This window comes from Mugil cephalus, chromosome 1 (assembly GCF_022458985.1).
Source record: "Mugil cephalus isolate CIBA_MC_2020 chromosome 1, CIBA_Mcephalus_1.1, whole genome shotgun sequence".
NCBI classification, from domain to species: Eukaryota; Metazoa; Chordata; class Actinopteri; order Mugiliformes; family Mugilidae; genus Mugil; species Mugil cephalus.
The window spans coordinates 42,274,268-42,299,533 of NC_061770.1; the positions used below are offsets into that span (position 1 = coordinate 42,274,268).

Consider the following 25,266-nt stretch of genomic DNA (forward strand, 5'->3'; position numbering starts at 1 on the left):
GGGGAAAATGGACACCTTGACATTTCCCACCCTGAAATGTGGCAGCACATGGTATTACTAGTAAACACTGTTCATTACTGCCTTGGCAGATGATGACCAAGATTCAACCTTCCTGTACCTGCCTCTGCAAACACTGCACACAAAAGGGACTTTCTAACTTCAAGATGTGCGGTGCGATCAAAGCTGAGAGACTGTGTTCTTTTTTTTTTATTTCTTATCCTGGGCTCTTCTGTCTCCTTGTCCTCACTTTCAACCATGTAATCAAGTGCACTTTATTGCTGTCATGTCTCCATAGGTCTGACTATATTTTCAACTCGGGCCTCAGAGATGTTGAAAGACTTGAGACTGTGAGAGGTGGGGGGGAAGCATCAAGGCTTTGGAGATGGGATGATAGATTACCTTTATAACAAAAAGAGTAGCCAAATAAATAGTTTAAAGGTATGTGAATTGTAGCCTTAGAGTTTTGTAATAACAGAGCTCCCTGAACAGTGGCAATAAAGGTTAAATCAATTTGTGTGTCACATTTGTCACTGAAATATATATACATGTCCTTCAATATTAGGTTAGCGTCTACATTTCCTGTCAAAGCAGTGAAGATGTCAGGATGAGTGATTCATTTTGGGGGCGCCTGATACACTAAGCGCTCCATTTGAATTCCTTGGGAAATGTTTCACGAGCTTGTAAAATCAAATAGTAAAACTGTAAAAACTCTAACGCAGACGTTGGAGTATGAACGATTAAGCCCCCAGCTGAAATTATGACACTGTTTTAAAAGGATCGCTCTTACATTATAAACAGAATAAAATTTAGGTCAAGTGCTCCTGCACTTTCTTGTTTAAACTGGAGCCCAGATTCACTGCTTTATTAAGGAATTTTGGTTTTTCTGTCCTTTTAAGTGAGCACAGATTTGCCAAACACGTTCAATGAATCTGTCATCTGGACTTCTGAGAGACTATTGCTCCTTTGTGATTTACAGTGGAGTACGGGAATTTTATTTTAATACACATTTGATCTGCTCCTTCGCTGGGGTTCATAAACTGCTTGCTATGCTTGCAGGATGATGACACATTGCAAAACACAACCCAATGAAAGTTTCCGTAGTTTTAGTAAGGTTAGTTCAGAAAATACTTGTGAATATCAGATTAAATTGGGAGCTTTTGCATAATATGACAATAACATAAATATGTGTGTTATGTATGAAGTATGAGGACACTTTTTTACATTTTACAATAACTGATGCCCTAGAACAGGGATGTCAAACTGAAATACACAGTGGGCCAAACTTACAAACTGGGGCAAAGTTGCGTTTCAAATTTCGTATATTCGTATATATATTAAAATGTTGAATAAAATTGAGCATATTTACCTTTCTCTCCAGATATATGATGATAAAAATGTTCATATGGAAACAAAGTTGGTTTAATATTGAATTTGGATCACTTGGGGAATCAAATTTCAAATCAAAAGCACATAAAATTAAATAAATTCATATGGCTCTCTGAAGCTTGCTTGAGCTTTTGAAGTGTACTTTCAATGTAAACCCTTTTTCACAGGCCAACAACAAAAACATCCAAAATAAACATATTTTTCTTAATAGAAAATTCAGTAATTCAGCTATTAACAATGCTTGCCTTGCAGTAGCAACAAGTTTCATTCCAGCCACATTGGCTCTGCACAAAAAGACAAATCGGTCTGTCCTTTCAATTCATGTACAGGTAATCTGCCTCCCACCTGTCTTGAAAGCTCCTCTTTTCCATCTTTTGTTTGGCTATTTTTTGGGAGGGTTGAATTAAATTTGCCCGAGGTGACTGGTAGCATGATTCTGCTAGTGAATGTCAACAGAAGGCGCTTGTGGGTCTTTATTGGTGCGCCAACAAACTAGATTACGGGAAATTACACACCATAAAATAGCGTGCAAACCCACAAAATGAGTACTGTACTGTTTGCATGCAACATGACTTGGTGTGTAACTTATGCAGTATGAGATGATATCAGACCAGGTGTTGGATCATTGCATTAAGAGCTTTGAAAGAAGAAATGGAACCAAGAGACTGTGGACTGAGTGTATGCAATAATCGTGCATACACAGTGTGTGATAACTTATTGCATTATGCATTGCAGCACTTCCAAGACGTCCCCTAAATCTGTATGATTTGTGTACAGCAAATGATAAGATGAATTTAGAGCATGAAAGTCAGTGTTTTGTAAATGCTCATACAGTAGACATCCAGGAACACATCTTCCCCTGATCTGCCCATTAACTTGAAGCCATCAACCTAATTCATTCTGTAGCAGGAAGACACTTCTCTGGATAATGAGGTGTCTATTTATTTATGTATTCATTTTTTCTTCTTGAAAATTTTATTTATTATTTACTAGGTTTAGCTTCAGCATAATACACTGCCAAAAAAACACCTAAACTTAACTAAGCAAATAGGCATGAGCCTCCTATTGGATAATTGCAAAGGCGATTATCTTTCAGCTTCTTCTCATTTAACTCCAAGTGATTCAATGAGTAGCTTCTCATTTCTTAAACGACCATGTGTCTGTTTGAGAAGGGTCAAATCATTGGCGTGCATCGAGCAAAGAAAACACCTGAGGAGTCTGAACCAGGAACTACTAAAACTGGGTTTAGAACTGCCCAACACATTATTAAAAACTGCAAGGATAGTGGCGAACCATTGTCTTTGAGTAAGAAATGTGTTGGCAAAAAAATCCTGATCACTTTAACGTTTGGTGAGGAAACAAAGAAAAACAACAGTATAAATCGAGGCTATAATTAATTGTGAAAGTAAGAGCATTTCCACATGTACAATGTGAAATGCCTCAAGAAAACCATTGATCAGTGAGGCTAACCAGGGGAAAAAAAGTCTTGCTAGGGAGCATAAAGATTGGGCTCTGCACTACTGGAAGAAGGTCATGTGGTCTGATGATTTGCCCTGTTCCAGAGTGATGGGGCATTAGGGTAAGAAGAAAGGCAGCTGAAGTGATCATGCCTAGTGTCTACTGTACCAGCCTGTGGGGGGCAGTGCTATGATCTGTGGTTGTTGCAGTTGGTCGGGTCAAGGTTCAGCATCATTATGCCCAAAGAATGAGATCAGCTGACTACCTGGATATACTGAATGACCAGGTTATTTTTTCTTCCCTGATGGCACGGGCATATTCCAAGATGACAATGCCAGGATTCATGCATGGGGTGGATTGTCCACCACAGAGTCCAGACCTCAACCCCATCAAGAATCTTTGGGATGTGCTGGCTTTGCGTGGTGTTCACACTCTCGTCTATACAAGATCATGGTGAAAAATTAATGCAACGCTGGATGGAAATAAATCTTGTGACGTTGCAGAAGCTTGTTGAAACAATGCCACGGTTAATGTGTGCTATCATCAAAGCTGGACAAGAGATGCAGCTAAGTTGCATGCAGCACTATATACAAACCCATTCCCTTTGTTCAGGTGAATGTTTCGCCAATGATTTATAAAGGGCCGCAATATTGTGAGCATTAATCATGCAAATGGTGGATTTATGATTGAGTTTTGAGATTTAAATAATATATCTGACCATGAATCACTAGCCACTCCAGTTAGCATGGACCGATGACGTAACCACTAACCAATCAACAGAGTGCATTGGTGAAATCATCTGCAGCCACAAAATATCGTAGGAGTCACCGCATTTGCATTATTCTGTGAAGTGACACAACTAGAACATATATAGAGTTGTCTGAAATGTTTTGTAGCGGTAACTTTGATCAGAGATAATTTAAGACTACGCACACTGACAATAAAAGAACAAATTCTCAGTAGCTGCACTAAGGATTATTCACAAGATGTCATTCATTTTTACCAATGTATACTTGAAATATATGCAGTTATTTTCCCTTTGGCTTAACTTACATCAGCCCTCATGCAGTCCTGATTTACAACATCTGTGAGTGGAATGACACCAATAATCAATATGGACTAAGAACTGAGGAACACTGTGCAAGTATATATACAGAGTGTATTAAGAAAGACATCCGCAGATTATTAGGTCTGTGGTATTTTCGCGGAAAAGAATCGTTCTCCATTAAACACATTTCATCTCACAGTTTTGAACCCGAGCAGCTATTCTATAAATGTCTGGCATACGAGTCTCATCACGGTGGAGGTATGGAATTCATTTTGACACAACTAAGCATTTTAATATGACTGTCGCAATATCATTCATATTGGCAAAATTTCCAGTTGAGCGGCTGAATATTCTCATATCCGGTGGGACTTGGAACGGCACTTTTTCTTCCAAAGAGGAACAGCAATATTGCATGTCTTTTGAGTTTATGCAAAGCGTCTCCCGTTTCCCTCCAACAGCACTCACTCAGAGCAGCCATAGCAAATATCATTAAATGCCCCGCTAACACGCACACACACACACAAACAAACACACACAAAACCACCACCACCACCTTCTCTCGACTCATTTTTTTTTTCCCCTTCCCTTCTTTCTTCCTGGCTATCACTCGGTGGCAGTGCACGAGGGAAAGAGTGTGCATTGATCTGCCAAAGTGAGCAGCCATTCCACAGAGAGAGTGTGTACAACACTCCTGTCCCTGAATGGGAATTGCTCATTTCACCTGGCTGCCTTGCCTGTACCAGGCTGGTGGGGAGCCCCCCGCTGGAAAGGGACGGAGAGAGTCAGGGCTCTGGTCAGGGCTTGGCAGGTGGCAGATAAGAGCGCCTCATGCTGCTTCTGCATGCATTCAGCACTCCTGCTAGAGCTCAGCCTCTCTTTCTCTCGCTCTCTCCATCTCTGTCTTTTACACAGTGACATGCACATACACATAGATTTCCTCCAAACATGTGAGGCGCTAATAATAACTTTGGCGTTCTGGTGAGTCAGCTTTCTTTCCTCAAGCAAGGATAAAAGTAAAACTCGGTTCCTTTATTGAGTCTGAAATCATTGACTGTGAATTCCCAGAACATGGCTTTACCTCAGTCTGGGTTCCGTTCTCTGCCAAGATGCCATGTGTCCGCGAGATCTAATATTGAGTCCAGAGCAGGTGCTGATGAACTAATACACGAGCCAGAAAACAATTTGCGATGTTTGCGTTGACAATACGTGTCGCAGAAAAATATGAGGCTTTGTAAATCGCAAGGTTCATGGCTGAGTAATGGTGGGTCATTTCTATGTTAATACGGACTTGATGTTTCATACAGTACATCACCCTTGACCTTTCAGATTTTAATGTGTGCACTAGCTCACTTGATGCAAAAGCTTCATGGTATATGTTTTTTTTTTTTTTGTACCACAATCAAGTTTTCGTCAGGAGTTTGGGGTAGACGGTGGGTGCATGTTGAAAGCAAGTATAACTTAAAAGGAGATTAAAAAAAAAAAGATTCAGGACTAAACTCATGGAACGTTGTGTTTCTGTGAAAGGAGTCAGTTCATGGAATAATTCGAACAAAGAAACCAAATAAAAATTTACATTTAAAAGAACAATTAAAGCCAATATGTTAACAAAATAAATAAAAACATGTTAGTTTTATTGTCCTACCTATATTGTAGTCATTAAAGGTCTACTAACATTTCATTTGATTTGTTTGTACGATGCAATTGTATCTTGGAAACTAAAATGGAAACATGACCCTCAGTGTTACCTATTTTATTTAATTTTATTACATCATTATCATTATGTTGATGCTTATCGTGTTTTTTTTAATTATTATTTTTTTTTTAATTTAAATAGAAATTTTGAGTAAAGGGGCAGATTATATGAGCTTATTCTTCTTTCTGCTCCCTTTCATTCAGATTTGGGAACATTTGTTTTTATATTGAATTGTTTAGTTTTAATCATTGAATGAAATAAACAAAACTCAAACTGAAGTAGCAATCGGAGTACATAATAGATCAGTATCAAAAGATCATGGTTTTGGTCAAATGTTAAGTAAGGTAGGATACCCTTATTGCCTCGAGGGCATTTTTACTTTTTCCTGCTAAGGCTTGTTTCAGAGGATCCCACAGATACTTGATCAGTTTGGGATCAAGTGAATTTGGTCATTTGGAGGCCAGGTCAACACCTTGTGTTCTTCATGTTTTTTTTTTTCTTTTCAGTTATTCCTAAAGTGTTTCTGTGTTTGTATCTGTGTTGGGCTATATGTCTAAATAACAGCCTCCCAAACTCTACTTGTAATTGTAATTGGCAACTTTGCTCACCTTGATGTTCTGAAATAGAGAGTTACTACGACTATAAAAGGGCAAGGTGCCTTGTTTCCATTGGCGAGGCTTTCTGACATTGGATAGAACTTTAAGATTTGAAAAAGCAAAGGTTGCTCTGTTTCTGCTTGATCCAGTAGGTGGGTGGAAAGACAGTTTTAATGTGTCTCATAGGAAGATAATGCTGTTGTTGTGTTAGCCGTGCTAGTGGGAGAGCGTTGCTGTCTCATGGCTGGATTGAAAAGCCTCAAGTCCTGTGCAGTTTTATCTTTGGAGCAGTATCAGTTTGCTAAAATATGTAGCTAACTTTAATTATTTTGCCACTTTGCATGGCTAGATATCAGAATTAGGAAAAAACTTAATTTGGGTAAACCCAGATTTTTCCTCTGTTTACTCAAGCATTCATTTCCATATCAACTAAATCTGTCGATGCCAAGTTAAAGTGGCATATAAGTGAAGCCTTCAACCTTCTATTATCTGACACACCACTCCAGCGGTGCCCGCCCTCCATCCCTTAACCTCCTCATCCTTCATACGTCTGAAACACATCCAGCCACTTCATTCCCCCACTTCATCCTTCACATGTTCTCAAATTTATTTCTCCCTATCTCTCTCCCCTGGTCAACGCAGCCCCCTCTCCCTCCATCCAGCCTATCTCTCTGCTGCTCCCCTTGCTCAGTGACAGTCTCATCACACTCTATCAATCAGGCTTCTGAGGCTCGGGCGCAGTGCAGCACGCCATCGCACAGTCCTGGCCCGGTCCCATCAGTGCCAGTCAGTCTCCCTCACTCTCTCAGTCACTTTAAAAAAGGTTTAGGTTGCCAGATATAGTCTGTTTCCCCCCCCTCCCCCCCGACCCGTTGCAGGTCAGGAGATGGGAGGGATTGAGCCCGTGTCGAGATTCAGCTTAGCGCTTGATTTGATATCGCTTGACATTCCCTCTGGCCTGTCTCGGTGCTCAAAACGGGGCGATTCCTCTTTTAAACAAAGATGGATATTTTGCAGACATGATCAGCCCGGCTCCTCCGCTGACAGATTTGAAAACAATAGGGAGAACGCAGCATGTGCGGGGGGACCTTGAACGTGTCACACGAGATTTAAGCAAATGGGAAATGAAGCGAAAACAAAGAGGTCAGCATTGTGTCATCCTCAACTTTAAAGCCAGTCGTGTCGGATTCTTACCTGCCGCAGGCCTCATCCTGTGGTTGATGTCCCAGGAAAGAGAACTGCATAAACGAGAGAGAAGGAAAGGAAGAGGAGAGGTGTGAACAGTGAAGTACTTCCCCCATGTTTATCACAAACAACAGGTGGCGCTTCCTCGAAATAAAGCACCAGTGAAGTTCGGTGTGCAGTGTTTTCCTTCTGTTATTCATCTAAATTAGTTCGTTTGCTCGTCATCATGCCCGCCATATACAGTGAAGGCACACGCTCCTTTTGCCACCAGATTTCACTTGAAGGAACAGAAAATTGCGCACGCAGCAGAGGACGACTTAACCGCACGTTATCGATTGAATTTGTGAATTGCGAAAACAAGTGTAATTACATTTTCCTTTAAGTAGCACAACAAATTAGGCTCGTGAGTTGTCCTGGAAGCAAAAGACGAGGATAAAAAAAGGTCTTTTTAAGTCTATTTAATGCACTGGGAAGATTTTCTCGGGCTATTTTCTTGCTCAATGCATTAGCAGATGCTGCTGTGCCCATGCAAGCCCGTGGACTAATATTCTTGTCAATGATTAGCGACTTATTTAACCGACATGGGGGAAACTCGCTTTGGGTGATTACGACAAAAATGAGTTGAGGATAAACTTTTTTTGTTTGTGTTTGTTTTAACTGGGTTAATTTTTTTTTTTAATTATCTTTTAAAATGTTATTGTTGTCAAATGAGACGATTAGCAAATAATTCGGGTTAATTCAGTGTCGGTTTAATGAATAAAAACAGATGATTGATATTTAGTCGCGTTGAGAATCCTCAGAATTACATTTCCAACACATAAAGGAGCGTTACTTACACATGTGAGAATAGTCCTTACAACCTGATCACCAGTGGGTTTTGCTGAGTTCTTTATTATCTGGGCGCTTTCCATACACCCTGTTAATGCTAATGGATCCACAAATTAAATTGTAGAACAGAGGAATATTAGGTTGCCTGCCGTTTTGATGTGGTGAGGAATACTCAATTAGGCTGGATTTGGCCTCCGTAATTATTACATTATAGCTAAGATAAGTGTTCAATGGCAACAAATGCTTTGATGGACTCCCTTCTATAACTACGCCGACGGGCGAGCAGAGATGAAAATGCCAGCACGGGAGAGTGAAAGGGGCGGAGGGGGGAGAGAAAAAAAAAAAAAAGCAAGTGAGAAAGTGACAAGAAAGCTATCGCACGGGAGCCCCTGTCTGCTGCGGCCATATTTCATTACACAGCACCGAAGCTTAGGAGGCAATCAAGCATATTTAGCCATCCTCGTCTTGCTCCCCCCCCCCAAAGCAATTATTACTCCCCAGTTTTTTACTGTGCTTTGCCATGGGGAAAATGAACCGCAGTACTTATCAGCTCAATGCATACACAAGTGACTGGGGAGGAGGATATGTACAGTAGGTGCACTTATACAGTGCATATGTGTACGTGCGAGCCTGGGCATGCGCGTGACGCTTTTACGTTTTGGGGCGGTGCTGCTGGAGCGCGGCGGCGGCGCGACCGGCAGCCGGTTGAGCAATAGGTTACCTTTGTCAATCCCATTAGTCAGTAACATCGGCGCATTTAGCCGCGGCAAGCGGAGCGAGGGGAGATACAGAGATAACCATAAACATGCCACCAAAAAATGCACTGTTATTTGCATTCATATTGGAAAGAGCCAAATTGATGCGGGGTCAAACAGGGAAGGTGAGGGTTTATGACCTGTGCATAGCTCTGCTGTCAGCAGCTCTGATCTATCGGACCGGCCAGCCTTGTCAGGCTTTACGCCTGATTATATTATCATGGCTGGCGATCAATGTGAATGAATGATCGTTTATCCACAAAAGGGGAGTAGCATGAATAGAGCAGAATACAAACAGTACTTTCTTTAGTAGCACAGCGCACGGAAATACATTTCCCAGTCGGAAGTCATCCAGTTTAAGTGACGCGTCGCGTGCCAGCGCAGCCCTTTCGAAAATACTTCGGTCTTACTCTTTTATTCGGTCTGTGTGTATTTTCGAAATATTATGTATCAGGAATAGAGTAAAACAGCAGCACTGTGAAATAAAACAACAAACATACTTCAATATTCTGTGGGTTTTGAGAAGCTAATGTGCGCTCATTTGGGTGACGCGGCCGCCAACTGCAGCATTAGTCTCCATCTGGGGACTTGTGTTTTGGTGAAAGCGCTTCTCCATTTGCGAGACTCTTCAGTTCTGGGCATCTTCCCCAAGCCCATAACTCAACGTCCCTCTATCACTCCCATGCGACTGGCTGTCATAATCATCGGCATTATGCTACCTCAATGGGCCTGATTTACAAGTCTGGACATGACACCAGCTCTGTGCCAAGGGGTAAACATGAGGCTGTTTGCTACCGTCGAGCCCATTACTCCTTACTGCATTTAATGGGGGGAGAGACTGATATTAAAAAGAGAAAAGTGGCTTTTCAGATCGGCGGCTATACGCGCCCACAAAAATACCTCGGCTTCTGTGCATGAAAACATTTTCGAATGTGATGCATTATACTCCGGTGGACATATACATGAGGGATTTTGCAATTTTTTTTTTTGCGGGGTGGGAGAAGATCAAATACTTGACAGTAGCTTTAGTGCATGTTTTAAAGGTGTGCTCAGAGGACATTTGTTTTGAGAGGCTGTTATCACTCTTTAAAAGTCAACACTATGTCGACCAACATGTCTTCCCACCTTCATGAATTGATTGTTAAGTTTAATCTCTTAAGACGGTTCACAACCAGCGTTTTGTCACTATATCACCTATATTTTTATTTAAAAACAAACAGCTAGACTCGAACGTATTGTCTTTGGAATTTGGGGTACGCCATCAAAAATTCATCGCGTCTTTCAGTTAACAAGTCAAGGTGGCGTCAGTAGAAAATACGACCTCGCCTTAAAAATTCCAGCATAACATCCCTTCCCTCCCTTGTCCAACAATTTGCATACAGTCTCTTTTTTCAACACATATATATTAATATGAATCTATATTTTTTTATTCGTTTCAAGTTCAAAAGTCGCTATGTGTTTGTGGACTTTGATCTCTCTTCACCTTGAAGCAGCACCCGGCCCTTTTCTTAACCCTCTCGGCCGTTCCGTAATATTATATTAGCCCATATTCATCGGCATATTGGCCCTGCTAAGTGATAGGCCACATAAATCAGTTTTTATATATACACACGGACAATAACAGTTATGCGCCACTTCCAGGCCGCTCGCCGATAGCCGCCATTTCTTATCACTCCGGTTGAATATAGCACTGTTATGAAGGCACTTTTGCCCGGTGTCTAAATGGAAGAGGCATGAGAGAAAGAGAGAGGCGGTGTTATTTTATTTATTTATTTATTTTTTTTCCAAATTACTTAAGCTGCCTGCAAAGCTTTCAGTAAAGTCGCGGGGTTATGAAAACCCGCCATAAAGAAAAGAGGAGGAAACGGCCTCGGTGACACCTGTAACGTGCGTTCCCGTGGATTTTAATCATTCCGTTGCGTGGACACGTTGCTATTCTTGTGGTTTTCAGCGCGCAACACGCAATAAACGCGTTACATGTGATCAAGAAGCGTGCGGGGAGACTCGGGTCCACAGTGTGCAGACTTCTCGTGCACTTCGTCACAGGAAACGTGCTGGTTTGCTGAATGTGTCTGCCTGTCAAGAGTCTCTGTGGAATTAACGTGAAACTTGTCGTAAATAAACTAACCAAGCGTGTTGAGTTTTTTTTTTTTTCCCCTCTTGTTTAACATTCACGAGGAAATTATCCTGTAGTTAATGAACTAGGCTGAAATTAGCTTTCATGAGGATAAAGGTGCTGCAGCAGTGGGGAGAAGCCGCCGGCGGATGGCGTGATGTTGTGAGACCACTTGATAGACAACGGCGCAGCAGGATAAAGAAGAAAGGAAGTGGGGCTGGAGAGCCGAGAGACGCTTTCTCTTTCACTGTCTTGCTCCCAAATGCTCCCACTGCAAGAGGCACGGGCTGCTGCACAGACAGATGGCGAGGACGCCTGTGTGTGTGTGTGTGTGTGTGGGTGTGTGTGGGTGTGTGTGGGTGCACGCACGGGGCGATGTGTGTGTTTTTGTTCACGCGAGCGCAAGCGGTGGGTGGTGACGCCATTACGTTTTTGTTTTTTTTTTTAATATTATTTCGTACAAGTGTGAGCAACATAAAGGGAGAAAATGAAGGAGGGGAAAGCACTGCAGAGGTGTGTGTCAGGAGGAGAGTGGTGACTCTCTCATGCGGCCATTAATCTGCGTGCTTTTTTTTGTGTTGGTTTTAATATTCCACACCCAGATAGCTTGTGTACTTCATTACAGAAGCAATAAAAGTTCATTTGGGCTGTCACTTCGCGTTCATCCGTCAAACTGCAAAAGTAAGGAACCTCTCCTGATGATGAGAGGCACACCTACCCAGAAGAACTGGAGGAGAGGGTTTAAAAGATTCCGTATAGACAGACTGCCATCTACTGGATTTTACTATAATTTCAATATGTACTTCTCTTCTCACATATAGAATATATATATACATGTATAGAATTTCCCGGTAAGGAGAGTGGGTTTCCTTTCATTGCGGTATGGCAGCTTTATGCAAATATGTAAAGCTTTAATGATGAAATCCAAGTCTCTCAACCACTAATTTATTCTGAATATTTGTTCCTTTGTTCTCGGTGTGTTCTTTAGAGGTCATGTTTGATCATCATGAAAGTAAAAACTGGGATGAAGGAAAATAAGTCGTGAATACGTTGAATTTTGCACACCAGCAAGAGAAGAGCTTACATAGGTTAATGGTAACTTGTATGTCTCATCTTTTAGCTGAAGATGCGAGAGGAATATCCGTGTGGAATTCATCCTTAGTTTATTAAGAGAGAAAGTGCATGCAAATGAGGATGTAGTCAAGGAAATCAAAGTGAAAACAAGTTGCTGCAGGTTAATCACGCTTTCCTCAGACGGAGTCGCTGAGTCGAGCCTCGAGGACGGCAAGTGCTGATGCACAGCACCATCTTGTGGTCATGTCATGCTGGATGAAAGTTGGCAAGAAGAACACAATTTTATACAAAGATATATATATATATATATATAAAGAACACAGCCAACTGCATGAATAAATATGATTAAGTTTGACAATGGGATATTCATCTCATCCCCAGGGGGACTCTGAAGGAGATGCAGATAAACATATCTAATTTGTTTGCTTTGGGATGGGGCACGCACAAGCCTGAACTGAACTGTCGCCAATGGCGCTGCATCATGTGTCTGAGAAATAGCCAGAGCAGCTTTTGTTGCATTATTTTTATTTCACTTTTGTTTATTTGCGTCCATCTATATTTGTGCTTGGGATCCTACAATATCTTCAAAAAATGCAGCAGAACCATTACCCATCACTGAACTCATGAGCAGCCTGCTTCTACGTAACAGCCTAGAAATATGCACCAGACTTAAATACCTCAGTCATACTCCCTTTTGACAAATCTGTACACACTGGTTCTGCAAAATGAGTCCTCATACGCAGAGGAAATTTAAAAAAAAAAAGAAATCAAAAAAAGATGCTTGTTTCCTCATCGTTACAAAAGCAATGTAATGTTAAGGAATTGGCACTTTTATGACGACATATTATGGAAAGCCTTTAAACTGGACCCACAACACATCCTTCAAATCCTTCAAAGTCACACAACGTACTGTGGTGCAAACTGTATTTAAGGAGGTAATTTGGAGGTTATCATAAACTGTCACTAATCATTTAATATTTTTTTTTTTAATCTTTTCTAATTTTGTGCGTTTTTCTGATCTGCTATGACCAGTACTTCAACCTCTAATCCTGTCGGCGTGCGGTTCAGAAGAGATTCACCCTTGGAAACCGCCAGGTGCTATCTGACACGAAACAGATTGGATCCATTTTCCAGAGCATATCTGTCTTTTTCAGCTATACACTTTTCAAAAGAAATATGTCAGTAGCCTGTGGATTATGTTTTTTTCTTTTTTTTTTCTCTTTTTTTTTTGTAAATCACCAAAACACCCAGCCCGCCTGACATTTCTTTGGTTTGACAATGCAGCGCATCAGGAAAAAAAAAAGCCTCTCTCTACTTAGATGCTTATTTTGATCTCCTCTCTGTTCTCATTCTGTTGATACAGATGTATTAACTATTAACTTCATGCTCCGCTGAGTTACATGATTATCTCGTGCAAGTGAAAAGTGATTTATCAGGGGGGAAAAAAATAAATAAAATCAGAAGATGGACTAATTTCACATCCTTCAACTGATGTTGAGCACATCTCGATCGTTCTCGTAGTAGTGAGACAAAGTTCTCACTCTGTGATGGTAAACCATCTACCAGAGTGGGTGCACATTCAAGTAAATCTTGTCTCTCTTAGTCATGCCTCTTTACACCACTTTTTTTTTCCCCCCCACAAGAAATATCTGCATGGATGTTCTTGCTCTGTAAAGCTCACAGGCAGTGTTGTTTCTTGGCTCACCATCTGTTTCGGAGTCTGTTCAAGTGTAAGCACACAGCATGTGGGACGAGTGTGATGGATTCCTGGTATCACTGGCCTTTATTTGTGGCGTGCCTATGACCACAATTCCCCAGCCACTGTTCATTGCAGGGTGAAGCTGAGCGAGAGATACTCTGAGGCTGGCACGAAGCCACCGGACTTAGAAATAATTCATCGGCCAAAAAGCCCTCCGTGTATTCACTGTGCAATATTTATACCCCACTGAATGTATTTCCACTACAACATCACCGCACAGGCCCAGGTCAGGGATTTTCTCGTCTCAGAGCAGGTTTTAGTATTTCAGACCTTGGTTAAATCTGGAAAATAATGCAATGAATTTGCTCCCGATGGCATTATCAGCATAATATGTGTGGATCGAGCACCGCTGACATTTTCGCCCTTAAACTCTTCCACTATCTTTGTCTGTTATCCCTTCTTACTCTATTTACATTATCTAATCCGGTCTGAACTCTCAGATCACATTAGTTTTTTTGTTTGTTTCCTAATTAGTTTTTTTTTCTTCTAGGTTCTTCGTTTTCTTTCCCGTCTTCTTGATGTTGTTTATCCCCCCCTTCCTCAGGGACACCTCACACAAAATGTAAATGCTTCAAAAAAAAAAAAAAGGAAAAAAAGTGGTTTTCTAATACTGAGGAGCGTTAATGGACAATCCCAAAATGGAAAGTCAACAATTGTTTTTATTGATAGTGCTGTCTTAAAAATGCAATAAGTGCAAATGGAAAATGCTTCAGTGCGTTCGGATCATTTTAGGTAATAGTACAGCAGCAGAAACTGATTTTTTTTATTTTTTTTCTATATGATGCGGTTCTACTTATCAATATTAAATATGTTCTGTCTGTAAATGGAAGCCACTTATTATTTCTCACTGATTCCTCACAAACCCCAGAAACTATGCTACCATAAAACTTGAACTTGAGACTCTATTCACACTAAATTTACACTTTAACTCACGAGATCCCTGCTGACCAGTACTGTTAGATAATTTATTCAGAGGTGTTGAAAATGATGATTGACAGTTTAAACTCTTATCATATAAAATAGAGCTGTGTTGATTTAGGACAGATAATATGTTTTGTGGCAGTCAACTGAGCTTTTGAGTCAATGACAGTGACTTCACCATCTACGCTGATGATACACAGTTTACTACTGCCAAGTAGTAAGCCACGTTATTATTAAATTTTACAGGGGCAGGTGTGTTTTTTTTTTTTTTTTTGTTTGTTTTTTTTCGTGGGGTGTGAAAGCACGTTACATGACTTGATACCGGTTTGGCCCATGCATCTGGTCCAGTTTAATATTTTGTGTATATTAGCTGTGTGCCCATTGAAATCCCATAACTTGTTAAATGGGCCAGGACTTCCATTGTTTGGACTGTTTTAACCCACTCACACAAATGTCATTTCAAGTCCAGACATTTCACTCGTATTGAAACACTGTCAATTTCACAATAGTTTTGGTAACATGAAGCAGTCTCATGGAAAACTTCTTTATAGTTTATATTGCCCAAGTTACCCTTTTGGGCCTTTTTTTTGTAATAACAGCCATAGACCCCTTTAAATCTATTACGGGCCTTCCGTGAATTGATAATATTACCATAGGCGCCTGCTTCTATATAACAGATTTCATCTGTTTGGACTGGTGTCACACATATGTGTTTGCCTGTGACCCACAAAAACCCTGGTACCTTAATGTGGCCTTGGTGGGGAGAAAAGGAGGAAGCAAGAGAATTTAAAAATGTATGTCCTAAAGTTAAGAGATTGTGGTTATAACTACAGTTAATTTGGAACCATTTTACCAAATCCTCGAGTCTATTTAATTCAAAGTGGTTGAGGGAAACCCCAGGCTACCTCATCAACATGAAATCTAGTAGTGGTTTGAAATGCATTTTTTACTGGGGTACTTCTCATAGCACAGCTTAAAGTTTATGAAAAAGTCTGCACTTACGTTGAAAATTAAGCGCTTTTGTTCAGTGTTTTCTCTAATATTCATAAATGAATAATATGGAGAACCCTTTTTAGGGAAAAGCACTTCCCTACGTAGTGTGTGGTTGGTTAAATCTGAAAGAGTACAACTCACCAATATATGAGGCTCCTCTGGTGGGTTCATGCAGGTGCCAACATGCTGCCCGATGCTGTAGTTTTCCTCGCCGACACACCAATGAAACTAATGTCACCTTTGCCCCCAACCTAAGAAATGAACAAAAGTGAGCAGACAACACTTGTTGAGAATATAAAATATATATTTATATCATTATTTCGATTGCTTTTATATTGTCACGTATTTCATGCAGAAACCAGTTCAACGGAAAAAAATCTAGGCTTGTCAGATTTATTGTTTTTCTTGTTTTTGGTGCGATATATTACATATCTCAGCTTGGACATTTTCTACCCACTATTTTAATATTGCAAATAACTTGTGACAAAAGACACCTCAGGTTGGTGAAGAAGAAGACAAGAATACCAGAATGTTGACTTCTGGCAAATTTATGTTGGCTGTATTTTCAAAGATGTGTTATACATACGTACAGCTATATGAGTTTACTCTAAGTCTAGACATACAAATGCTTTTCTTCACAGGTGCACACTCATGTTTTGCTCTGCGACCCTACCCTAAAGAAAAAAAAAAAAAAAAAAAATCACCCAAGGTCAATGTAAATGACTCACTTTGCATCTAGGTGTCACCCCCTTAGTGTTATTAGACAAACACCCTCAGCGTTTTTTATCTCACGAAGGCTGTATTTGCATAGAATTAACCTCTCAGAAGACGTTTTAAAGACAGGCTTAAATCTGACGTGCCTTTAGAATATCTTACGTGAATTTGCATAATGTTTGCCTCCTGTGCAGGTGATAAAGCAGCATTAAGCTGGATTACAGTATTTGATTTTTGTGTGTGCGCGCTGAGCGTACGCCGAGTTGTGTACCTCAATATGTGCTCGGGACTGGAATGTGTGTTTAGCTGTTTTGGCATGCCAACCTAGCAGCAGGGCCAAAGAGAACAGTGCGCTACGCCTGACTGACATGTTACTCATGTGACCTCATGAAAGTACAAATCCCTTCAAGCGGGATAATAAATCACTGCAGCCAGGGCTGGCCCACAACACATGCTGAGGTGCAGGCGCCCACGTACACATGATGCGAGCCATGAAATGATGAATTAGATTTAAGAAGTATGAAAACAATTGTATTAGGTTCCCAGACTTTTGTGTTAGCAGGATGGACCTGTAGCTGGTTAGGTCGTATCACATCACTTTTCTAAGAATTACTTTCAACCCTACGCACAGCCACACTCACTGTAGCATCCTTGAAGACGACAATTAACCCATGACCTACTCTAAAGAAACTAATGCATTTAGAGGAAGATGGAATGGAGATTAAATGGAATTTTAGGCCTCTGCTTGATATAAATTTGTTATATCAAGGCAACTTAGTATCAGGAGCCATCTTTCAGCACGGAAATAAACTGTCATTTATCACCTGAAACAACATTTTCTCCCCCTTAGATGACATCATTTTTCAGTATTCACAGGTCACTCCACATTTATCGTAAGCAGTTTTTAGGAAGTAGACTTTGGAAAGTTTTTGGCTGCCTCGCTCGATGCTGTTCTAAACCAGGTCGCCTGCTACTGCTGTGAATTCAGCTTTATATAACCCATCTCCGCCTGACAGGTGTAGGGCACCTATGTATCCACCATTCTGGGGGAAAATGCACCACAACATCATTTAACAAGAGCCTTTAAGGCTGTTACTCTAAAAAAGAAAGTAACAGCGGATTCAATTTAAAATTAATGCCTTAATGGTTCTTGAACAAGACGTTCTAATGGTCTCCAACAACAGGGTGACGCTGACAGTTTCTGCTGCCACTGTCATTTACAATACTTCAGTCACAAAGTTAGTCTAACCCACTTATCTGTTCCACCAGAGCTACATTTGTCGTTGCCATCATTTATTTAAATCACCTATGCCTCTAACAAATTCTCACAAATGTTTGCGGTAATTGCCAAGGGGCATCGTACACGAAAAGCTCTGAGTGAAAGGCGTCATCTCCTCCTGGGGCCCCTGCTTTCCCATTTAACGTGGCGTATTTGAAGCTGCCAGCGAGGATGAGAAATAACGGCGAACGCCACGTCTTAAAAAGGAGAGACTGCATCAGAAGACCCCGGCCATAATTGAATCTCAACATACTTTCCCCTTCTAAGTGGGCTTGATAAGTTCATTGGAAATCCTATGGACACGTAGAAGAATGTTCTGGTGTGCGTTGGCCCCTGCCCAGGGAGCAGTAACTCGCAGCAACACAAACGCTCCAATTACAGCTGCACCCGCAAGTCCCCCTGGGGGAAACCACAGCACTGCTCATTGATCTGAAAAACAGCGCTGTGAAAGAGGGTAACTTCCCTCTCGTTCCAAAGGACACGAACTGTACTTTTAATTATCCCAACTAGAACGTCATGATTACAGTAACCAGACAGCTTGAGACGGGCTGATTTATTGTAGCATAGGGGAGGATTCGTGGTCGTGTGAACTTATGAGTGTATTTAAAGGGCTCGTTCTGTCTTTCATATGTGTTTGCATTCATACTACAACAATATGCAAAGCACCTGTCAGTCCTCTATCTACGTGCTATGGAAGGTGCGAATGGGGGTTTCATCTACACTGTGCCTGGATGTGTTATTAAAACAGGGAAGCAGCAGCAGCAGTAGAGTTTCCTGTACTCCAGAGGGCACCATTAGAATGCTCTGTGTCATTATGCTACGCAGAGCAATGCCAATACTGTTCAAGCAACTGAGTATGAATCCAATACAGCAGCCAAACGGTAGCATCACCTGAAGTGAAACCGTAAATGCCACTGAGTAGGTTGATTTAGTTTTTGTCTTTTTAAAAATCTGATTATAGCTGTCAACTGTGAACGCAGCCAGTGTGACTGCAGCACTCACCTTGGTTAAGAAATAAATCAAACCTAACTGGTTTGCCAAGCAGAAATATTATTTCATATCAGATAATAAAAGTCAGACAGTCCTGAAACCAATTCACTGTGACTGAGCAATAGATATATTCTGTCTATAGCTTAATCCATACTAACAGCGTTCAGTTGTTTGACCCTGCATTCGATTTCTCTGGGTTAACATCATCATCGGGTTGATATTATTTGGTATGCTGGCATTTGAACACACAGAATCGGTGTCATTCTGAATAACACAATTTCAGAGGGGATTTTTTACCCCCCTGGAATATAAAATTTGAATCTTACCTCTTTGGAATAGTCAATTGCGATTGCTGCCACAGACCAGAGTGACGAAAGAACAGAACTCCTCAGAATTTCCCTGGAAGTAAAGAGAGAAAGAAAGAGGTCAGTGTATGCTGTGCTTTAATGTATTGTCCTTTTGCCGCGCTTCGATCACTGTAATGAAGATTATTGACGAGTCTGCATACATGGTGAACTGACATAAAATGAAGCCTCTGTGCGTTGCTGTTGCTGCGGCGTAGTCCTATGAAGTTCGGAAACATGCTTCATGGACTTTGAAGAAGAGCGTTTTCCGTAGTGCATAATTACATCTGCTAAAAATAGACTCTTGCGTGAATGCAGCGTCTCTACCTTATGCTGAAGACAAGACTGACTGCCTGCATGTCATCGTTTCTCATGCGCCTTTAGCTGTGTTACATACTCTATGTGTACATGTTCAGTGATAACCGTACAGCGCACGTACATGATGGAACAGATTTTGACAGCCACCATTTTTTTTTATTGAATACTTGACAACAAAAGGGTTTGAATGGATGTTATGTCCAGGGAGCGTAATGGGTGTGCATACAAAGTCTTCTGTGCTCAAACCGTACAGCTGTATCTGTGATTGACAGATCCCCGTCAGTGTTTACCTTGGATGAAAATTACACTGATAATTAGATGTTGGAAACCATTGCACACACTATCTCTCCTATCCACTGCCCCCATGCAATGCAATATTCTGCGTCTTCAAAGCACCACAAATGTGAATCTAGCTTGACTTTTTGCGTGTGCAAACCTACTTTTTTTCCTACTTTGCTGAAGCACTTGATATGCAAAGATCCTATGTTTACTTTGGAGATCAAAGTTTTGTCTTCCACCCCATCTTCATTGCCCCCCCATCTAAAAATGGACTCCTTTCATTATGCAAGCCAACAAAGATCAGCGTCTGCTCATGCACTCCATTCCAAGCATACTGATTAATTAGCTTGTATAATTAGCTTAATGATTTAGAGAAACATGGCCATGGCCACCCAAGAAGCTATGCTAATGGACCCCGTCTACAGCAATTAAAATGCCCATAACTCAACAATGGTAGTTTAGAAGTCCAGATAACCGCAGTGAAAAAAAGTGGGTTGTGCAGCATTTGATTTAGCATCATATTAGCTGGTGTTGTGTTAATGGAGAGTGTTGTACTTGTGAGATTGCATGGAACTGCATGTGTTTGTACTGCATGATATTTTCCACAAGCGCAGACACCACTGGAACACTGAGCACTAATGAACTGTGTTCATTTCTCCCTATGACAATTAATTTTAGCGGCAGCGGTACACTTGGTTAACCTAGACCTCAAATTAGACTTGAAATGTGACGCAAGCTGCTGAAATAGTGAAATCCTCTTTCGCACACGGAACAAATGTTATCATCCATCTATCTTATTTTCCCGTTTTATAAAATTCTGCCAGTCTGCCAGTTATTTTAACTCCGTCTCTGTGTGAGCACGCCCTGTAAAGTGCATGAGTTAGAACGTGCAGTTGTGCACTTTACAGTTTCCATTAAATGTGAGTCGAACCAGACAGTATCTTTGCTCTCTGACAGTAGCATCAGCATTCCTGGCTGCACTTCAAACATAAATCGCCCGTTTATGACCTTCCCCTGAACAGTAACCAACAGAGACACCGGCTCGACTCATAAAACCTCTAGAATGTTGAGATGGAGGTGAAGATATTACTTATCCGTATACGACTTCTAAAATGCCAGTCAAGTGGGAGCAGTTAGAAAGAAAAATCTAATCCTTATTTGTGTATTTTTTTACTGCTATGATTGAATGTTGGGAAGATTTCAGTCAGTCATAAATGACTGGTAATTCACTACACACATTGCTGCTGACAAAGCAGAGGAATTATGGCGCCATCAAGCTTGTACAAACAGCACAGGAAATGGACTGAGGTAGCTCAATGTTTATTACAAGACCACTGTAAAAGCAGCTTTAAGCCTGTAGCGAAAACTGGGAGCCAGACTCAGCCAGAAAAGTCTTCTGAAAGACAGCTTGGTTACTAAAGACCCGGCTTTATAAACAGATAGCTGCTGGATGATTTCTTGTTCTCATTGATTGTCTGAGGGGTATTGACCACAGTATTGGCCAGTGACCTTTCCATATAACAAGCAAAAGAGACCTGAAACCACTCTCATACCTTGTCAGCAAGCATGCTAACATGTCATGTTTTTCAACCAGTTACCTTAAGCAAAAACGTTTCAGTATTATTTGCTGTCTGGGTGTAAACTGTCTGGTCATAGATGTCTCTAAACTCAGACTCTGTTCTTGCACCAACTATAAAAGTGGAACCAGCAGGATTGGACTGAATATCTGGAAGCCCTGCAACCTATGGACCACAAAACCAAAACAATGGGCTGAAAGATTGACATTGATTACTGCAATGCTGCGTTTATACAGTCCTGGACACCACTATTGGCACCCTTTCATTTTTTGCATAACCTGTACAATGTCTTCAGAAAGAAATGGAAATGTACCAAATACATATTATCAGAGTGTCCAAATTACTTTAACAAAAACTATTATTTTTCAACTTACTTGTCATTATTTCCAAGAGGAAATAATTACATGGACAGTAATAAAGGTACCCCTCCTTAATACATGGTTGCACACCCTTTCCTGCTGTTACCAAAAAGTAATTTCCCCATGGGATCAATAAAGTAGTTGTGATTCTGATTCTTTGGCAGCGATGACTGCCTCCAAATGTTGCTTTTGGCCGTCTATAAGTTTCTTGCACTTCTCAGCTGGTATTTTCTCCCACTCTCCCTTTGAAATGTGTTCAAGCTCATGAGCATTTGGAGGATTCCTTGCCCCAATGGCAGATTTTTGCTCATGCCACAGAGTTTTGGTGGGATTGACATCAGGACTCAGTGCTGGCCAGTTAAAAACAGTCCATTTTGTCCTCTTCAACCATTCTTGCACGGTTTTGGATTTTTGCTTTGAGTCTTTATCTTGCTGGAGAACCCAGGATCTTCGACGCAAACCGAATTTTCTTGCATTTGGTAGCATATTTCGCTCTAAAAATACTTGGTAATTCTCTGATTTCATGATTCAAGGCCTCCAGCAACAGATGCAGCAAAGCAGCCCCCAATCATTATAGATCCTCCATGCTTAGCCGTTGGTAGGGTGTTCGTTTCGCTTAAGTTCTTCATTGCGCCATGTAAAGAAACTTTTGGTGTGCGTTGCCACAAAGCTTTAATTTATGTTTCGTCCTTCCCACAAAACATTTTCCCCAAAGGATTGAAGTTTATCCAGGTATTCTTTGGCAAATATCAGTCATTGCCTTTTATACCTTTTCCTCAGCAGTGGGGTGTTCCTTGGCGTTCGCCCATGAAGCCCTGCTTGGTTCAGTTTGCGGCATATGGTACGTGTTGAAACCATTACCCCAGATTGTGCTAGTTCAGCTTTCAGGTCCTTGGATGTTTTACGTGGTGTTTTATCCACAGTTCGCACCAACCTCCGAAGACATCTTTCATTCTCTCATCAGTTTTTCTCTTCCCCCCACGTCCAGGCGGGTTCTTGACAGTTCTGTGCTTGGCAAACTTCTTAATAACATTGCACACTGGCCCTCTGGCCTTATACCCTTCAGAATTCTTGTATTTGCCATTAATAACACTTCTGATGTCCTCAGACAGCTCTCTTGTCTTCACCATTGTGACAGAGGATCAGGGCTTTTTAAAAACATTAAAGTCATCACTCACTGGCTAATTTGTGTCATTAAGGCAGTTTATCACCAGGTGATTCTAATTTCTGAGTAATTGCAGCTGAGTCAAAATGAGGCTTTTTCCCATATGAGGTGCCAATATGTTACAGCACAATCTTTCAATTTCTCTATTTGTTTATCTTCCTATTGCTTTTTTTGAAATTGATGTTTCATCATTTGCTATTCAGTATCAGATATGAGTTGTCTGTTTCAGTGGATTCACCTTTACAGGAGATATCCTACACGATGTATTTAAATTTCATGGCTGCCATTAATGGCGACCAGGACTGTACATTGCTCAATTAAATGTGTTACAATAAACAGAAAGATTAAAAGGCGGTAAAGGCTTCAACCTTAACGGATAGAAAGCAAAAAATAAAAATGAAAAAACTATCTGCTAAGCAACTTATTGGAACTGCTGAGAAGTCATTGTTAAACTGGTAACAGAACAGCAATTCCCAAATAGTTTCAGCATTGACTCCATATGCCATATGCCTGAAAGCCTCTGTAATGAATCAATGTAAGGCAAATGAGTCATTAGGATCCGCAGCAATCCCAAACACGCTAATTGACACACAGACTTGATAGCAGTCTGTTTGCGTCTGTGTCTGCATGTTGCCAGCAGGTGCGATGCTATTCACTTGCGTGAGCTGAACATCACAGTCCCGAGTCTGACACCATTGTGTCAAAAAACTCTGTGCTCAGCTCGTCAGCTCTGGTGCGCTGTGCCCAAACAAGCCAGCTAAAAATGAGCATTTGGGAAGTGATCTGCGTTTTGCTTCCGTCTCTCTCTCTCTGGCGCGCTCTGTGCCCACATCTGCCTCTGTGGCACAAGGTAGCGTCACTGTCTCGCGCACTGTTCGCTATAAAGTACATCATGTGTCTATTTGGATGTGCCGTCATGCAACCAAAAAAAGATGTGCTTTGGATAAGAGGGGGTTTGACGTGCGCGTTTGCATAGGTTTGCAATAGTCAGGCTGATTCTGACAGGATATCACATCTGAGCTGTTTTCAGCGAGAAACTCAAAAGCTCATATTGTAAAAATTTACTCAGGAAGCAGCAACTTTTGCTGACTTATGTGCTGATTTGGCACAAAATATGGACATGTGTTTGTCCTCCTTTGCTAAAACTGGCAATTGGCGTCCCCCTTCTCTTTAATGCAATCGCTAATCCTCTCATAAACAGTCGGTTGTTTGTGCTCAATCAAGTCCTCTGCACTCAGGCGCTGATGCACATTAATTTTTATATTTTCCATCTTTCTTTTAGGATGTGGAGGACTGCGATGACGAAGAACAGTGAGTACAGACGTCATCTTTGTACACCACCTTTCCCTCATTTGCAGTCGGAGCCTTATCAGCATTTTTTTTTTATCACGTTGAAAACTTTCCATCATGCTGAAACTACTCCTCCCCAAAGGCTATCATAATCTACTCAGCGTGCATAATGTTAATCGTTCAAATATCTCATCAACACAACGGGATAAGCACGCTGTCAGTGCAAGGAGGGAGTGGTGGGGGTGGGAGGTGGGATAGTGTGTGGTACACAGAAAGTGAGATGATGAGCAGTAGACCAAAAAAAAAAAAATCTTCCCAATGAGGAGATGAACGGAGTAAAGGCTGAGAGATCAGATGAGACGATGAAACCGAGTAAAAATCAGGAAGACGCAACAAGGAAAGACAGGAAGAGGCAAAACGCACCGAGGCTAAAGTGGGAGAATTAGATAAAGACAAAAGGGGGAGGAAGAAAAAAGGACAGAGGGGGAGCCTCGTTTGCCTTTGGTGCTCACAGGAAACTCTACGCCACTATACCCTGTCCCTTTTTCCAGTCGACTTTGGAGAAGATGATAGCATTGATCATCTTCTTAAAAGACCGCTTTTCCTGTCACCGTATCACCTCACGTCATTAAGATGACTGGTTGAGTTGCTTTAAAAGGCTTCTCTTATGTCTGGCGAAGGCAAGCTGTTACATTGCCGTCTGAATTCCTCCCTCCGATCATTTGGTGAGACTGCTGACAAACCGAAGAAGTGTCCGTCATATTGATTTTTTTAGCAAACTGCTCTGTTTTTAGATCAGATTTATTGACGGGGGGGTTAAAGTGAGGGAATGAAATCTACTCGAAACTACATTAGATCTGGCTCCATCCAAGGGCAGGGGGCATTTATATTCACATGGAATGAGGTTCTTTGTTATTGGAAACACATGTTCATCAATCAAAACCTGGTAATTCCATCACATCCGCTGCATCCATGACAGATATTCCATTTCTATTGTGCTGATGCTTTACTGATTTGATGCTCGCACCCCCACTCTCCTCCCTAAGGACTTACCCTCTCAAATCTCATGAGTACTGTGAGGTAGAACAAAGTAAATAGATTTTGTTCTCCAGATCGCTCGCATTTCCTCCACTATAAAT

The 25,266-nt window shown here is 41.2% G+C and overlaps 1 protein-coding gene across 44 annotated transcripts in view; it reads right to left on the reverse strand.

The window, feature by feature from the left end:
* LOC125005177 (receptor-type tyrosine-protein phosphatase delta-like) overlaps positions 1–25,266 on the reverse strand; it is a 344,191-nt gene that overhangs the window by 188,257 nt on the left and 130,668 nt on the right. For all 44 annotated transcript variants that reach the window (XM_047580628.1, XM_047580542.1, XM_047580610.1 and 41 more), the window contains exons 5-7: positions 19,122–19,194; positions 15,954–16,063; positions 7,376–7,419 (exon numbers count right to left, since the gene is read on the reverse strand). The gene's annotated coding sequence lies outside the window, so the exon portion shown is untranslated. The remainder of the gene's footprint in view (positions 1–7,375; positions 7,420–15,953; positions 16,064–19,121; positions 19,195–25,266) is intronic.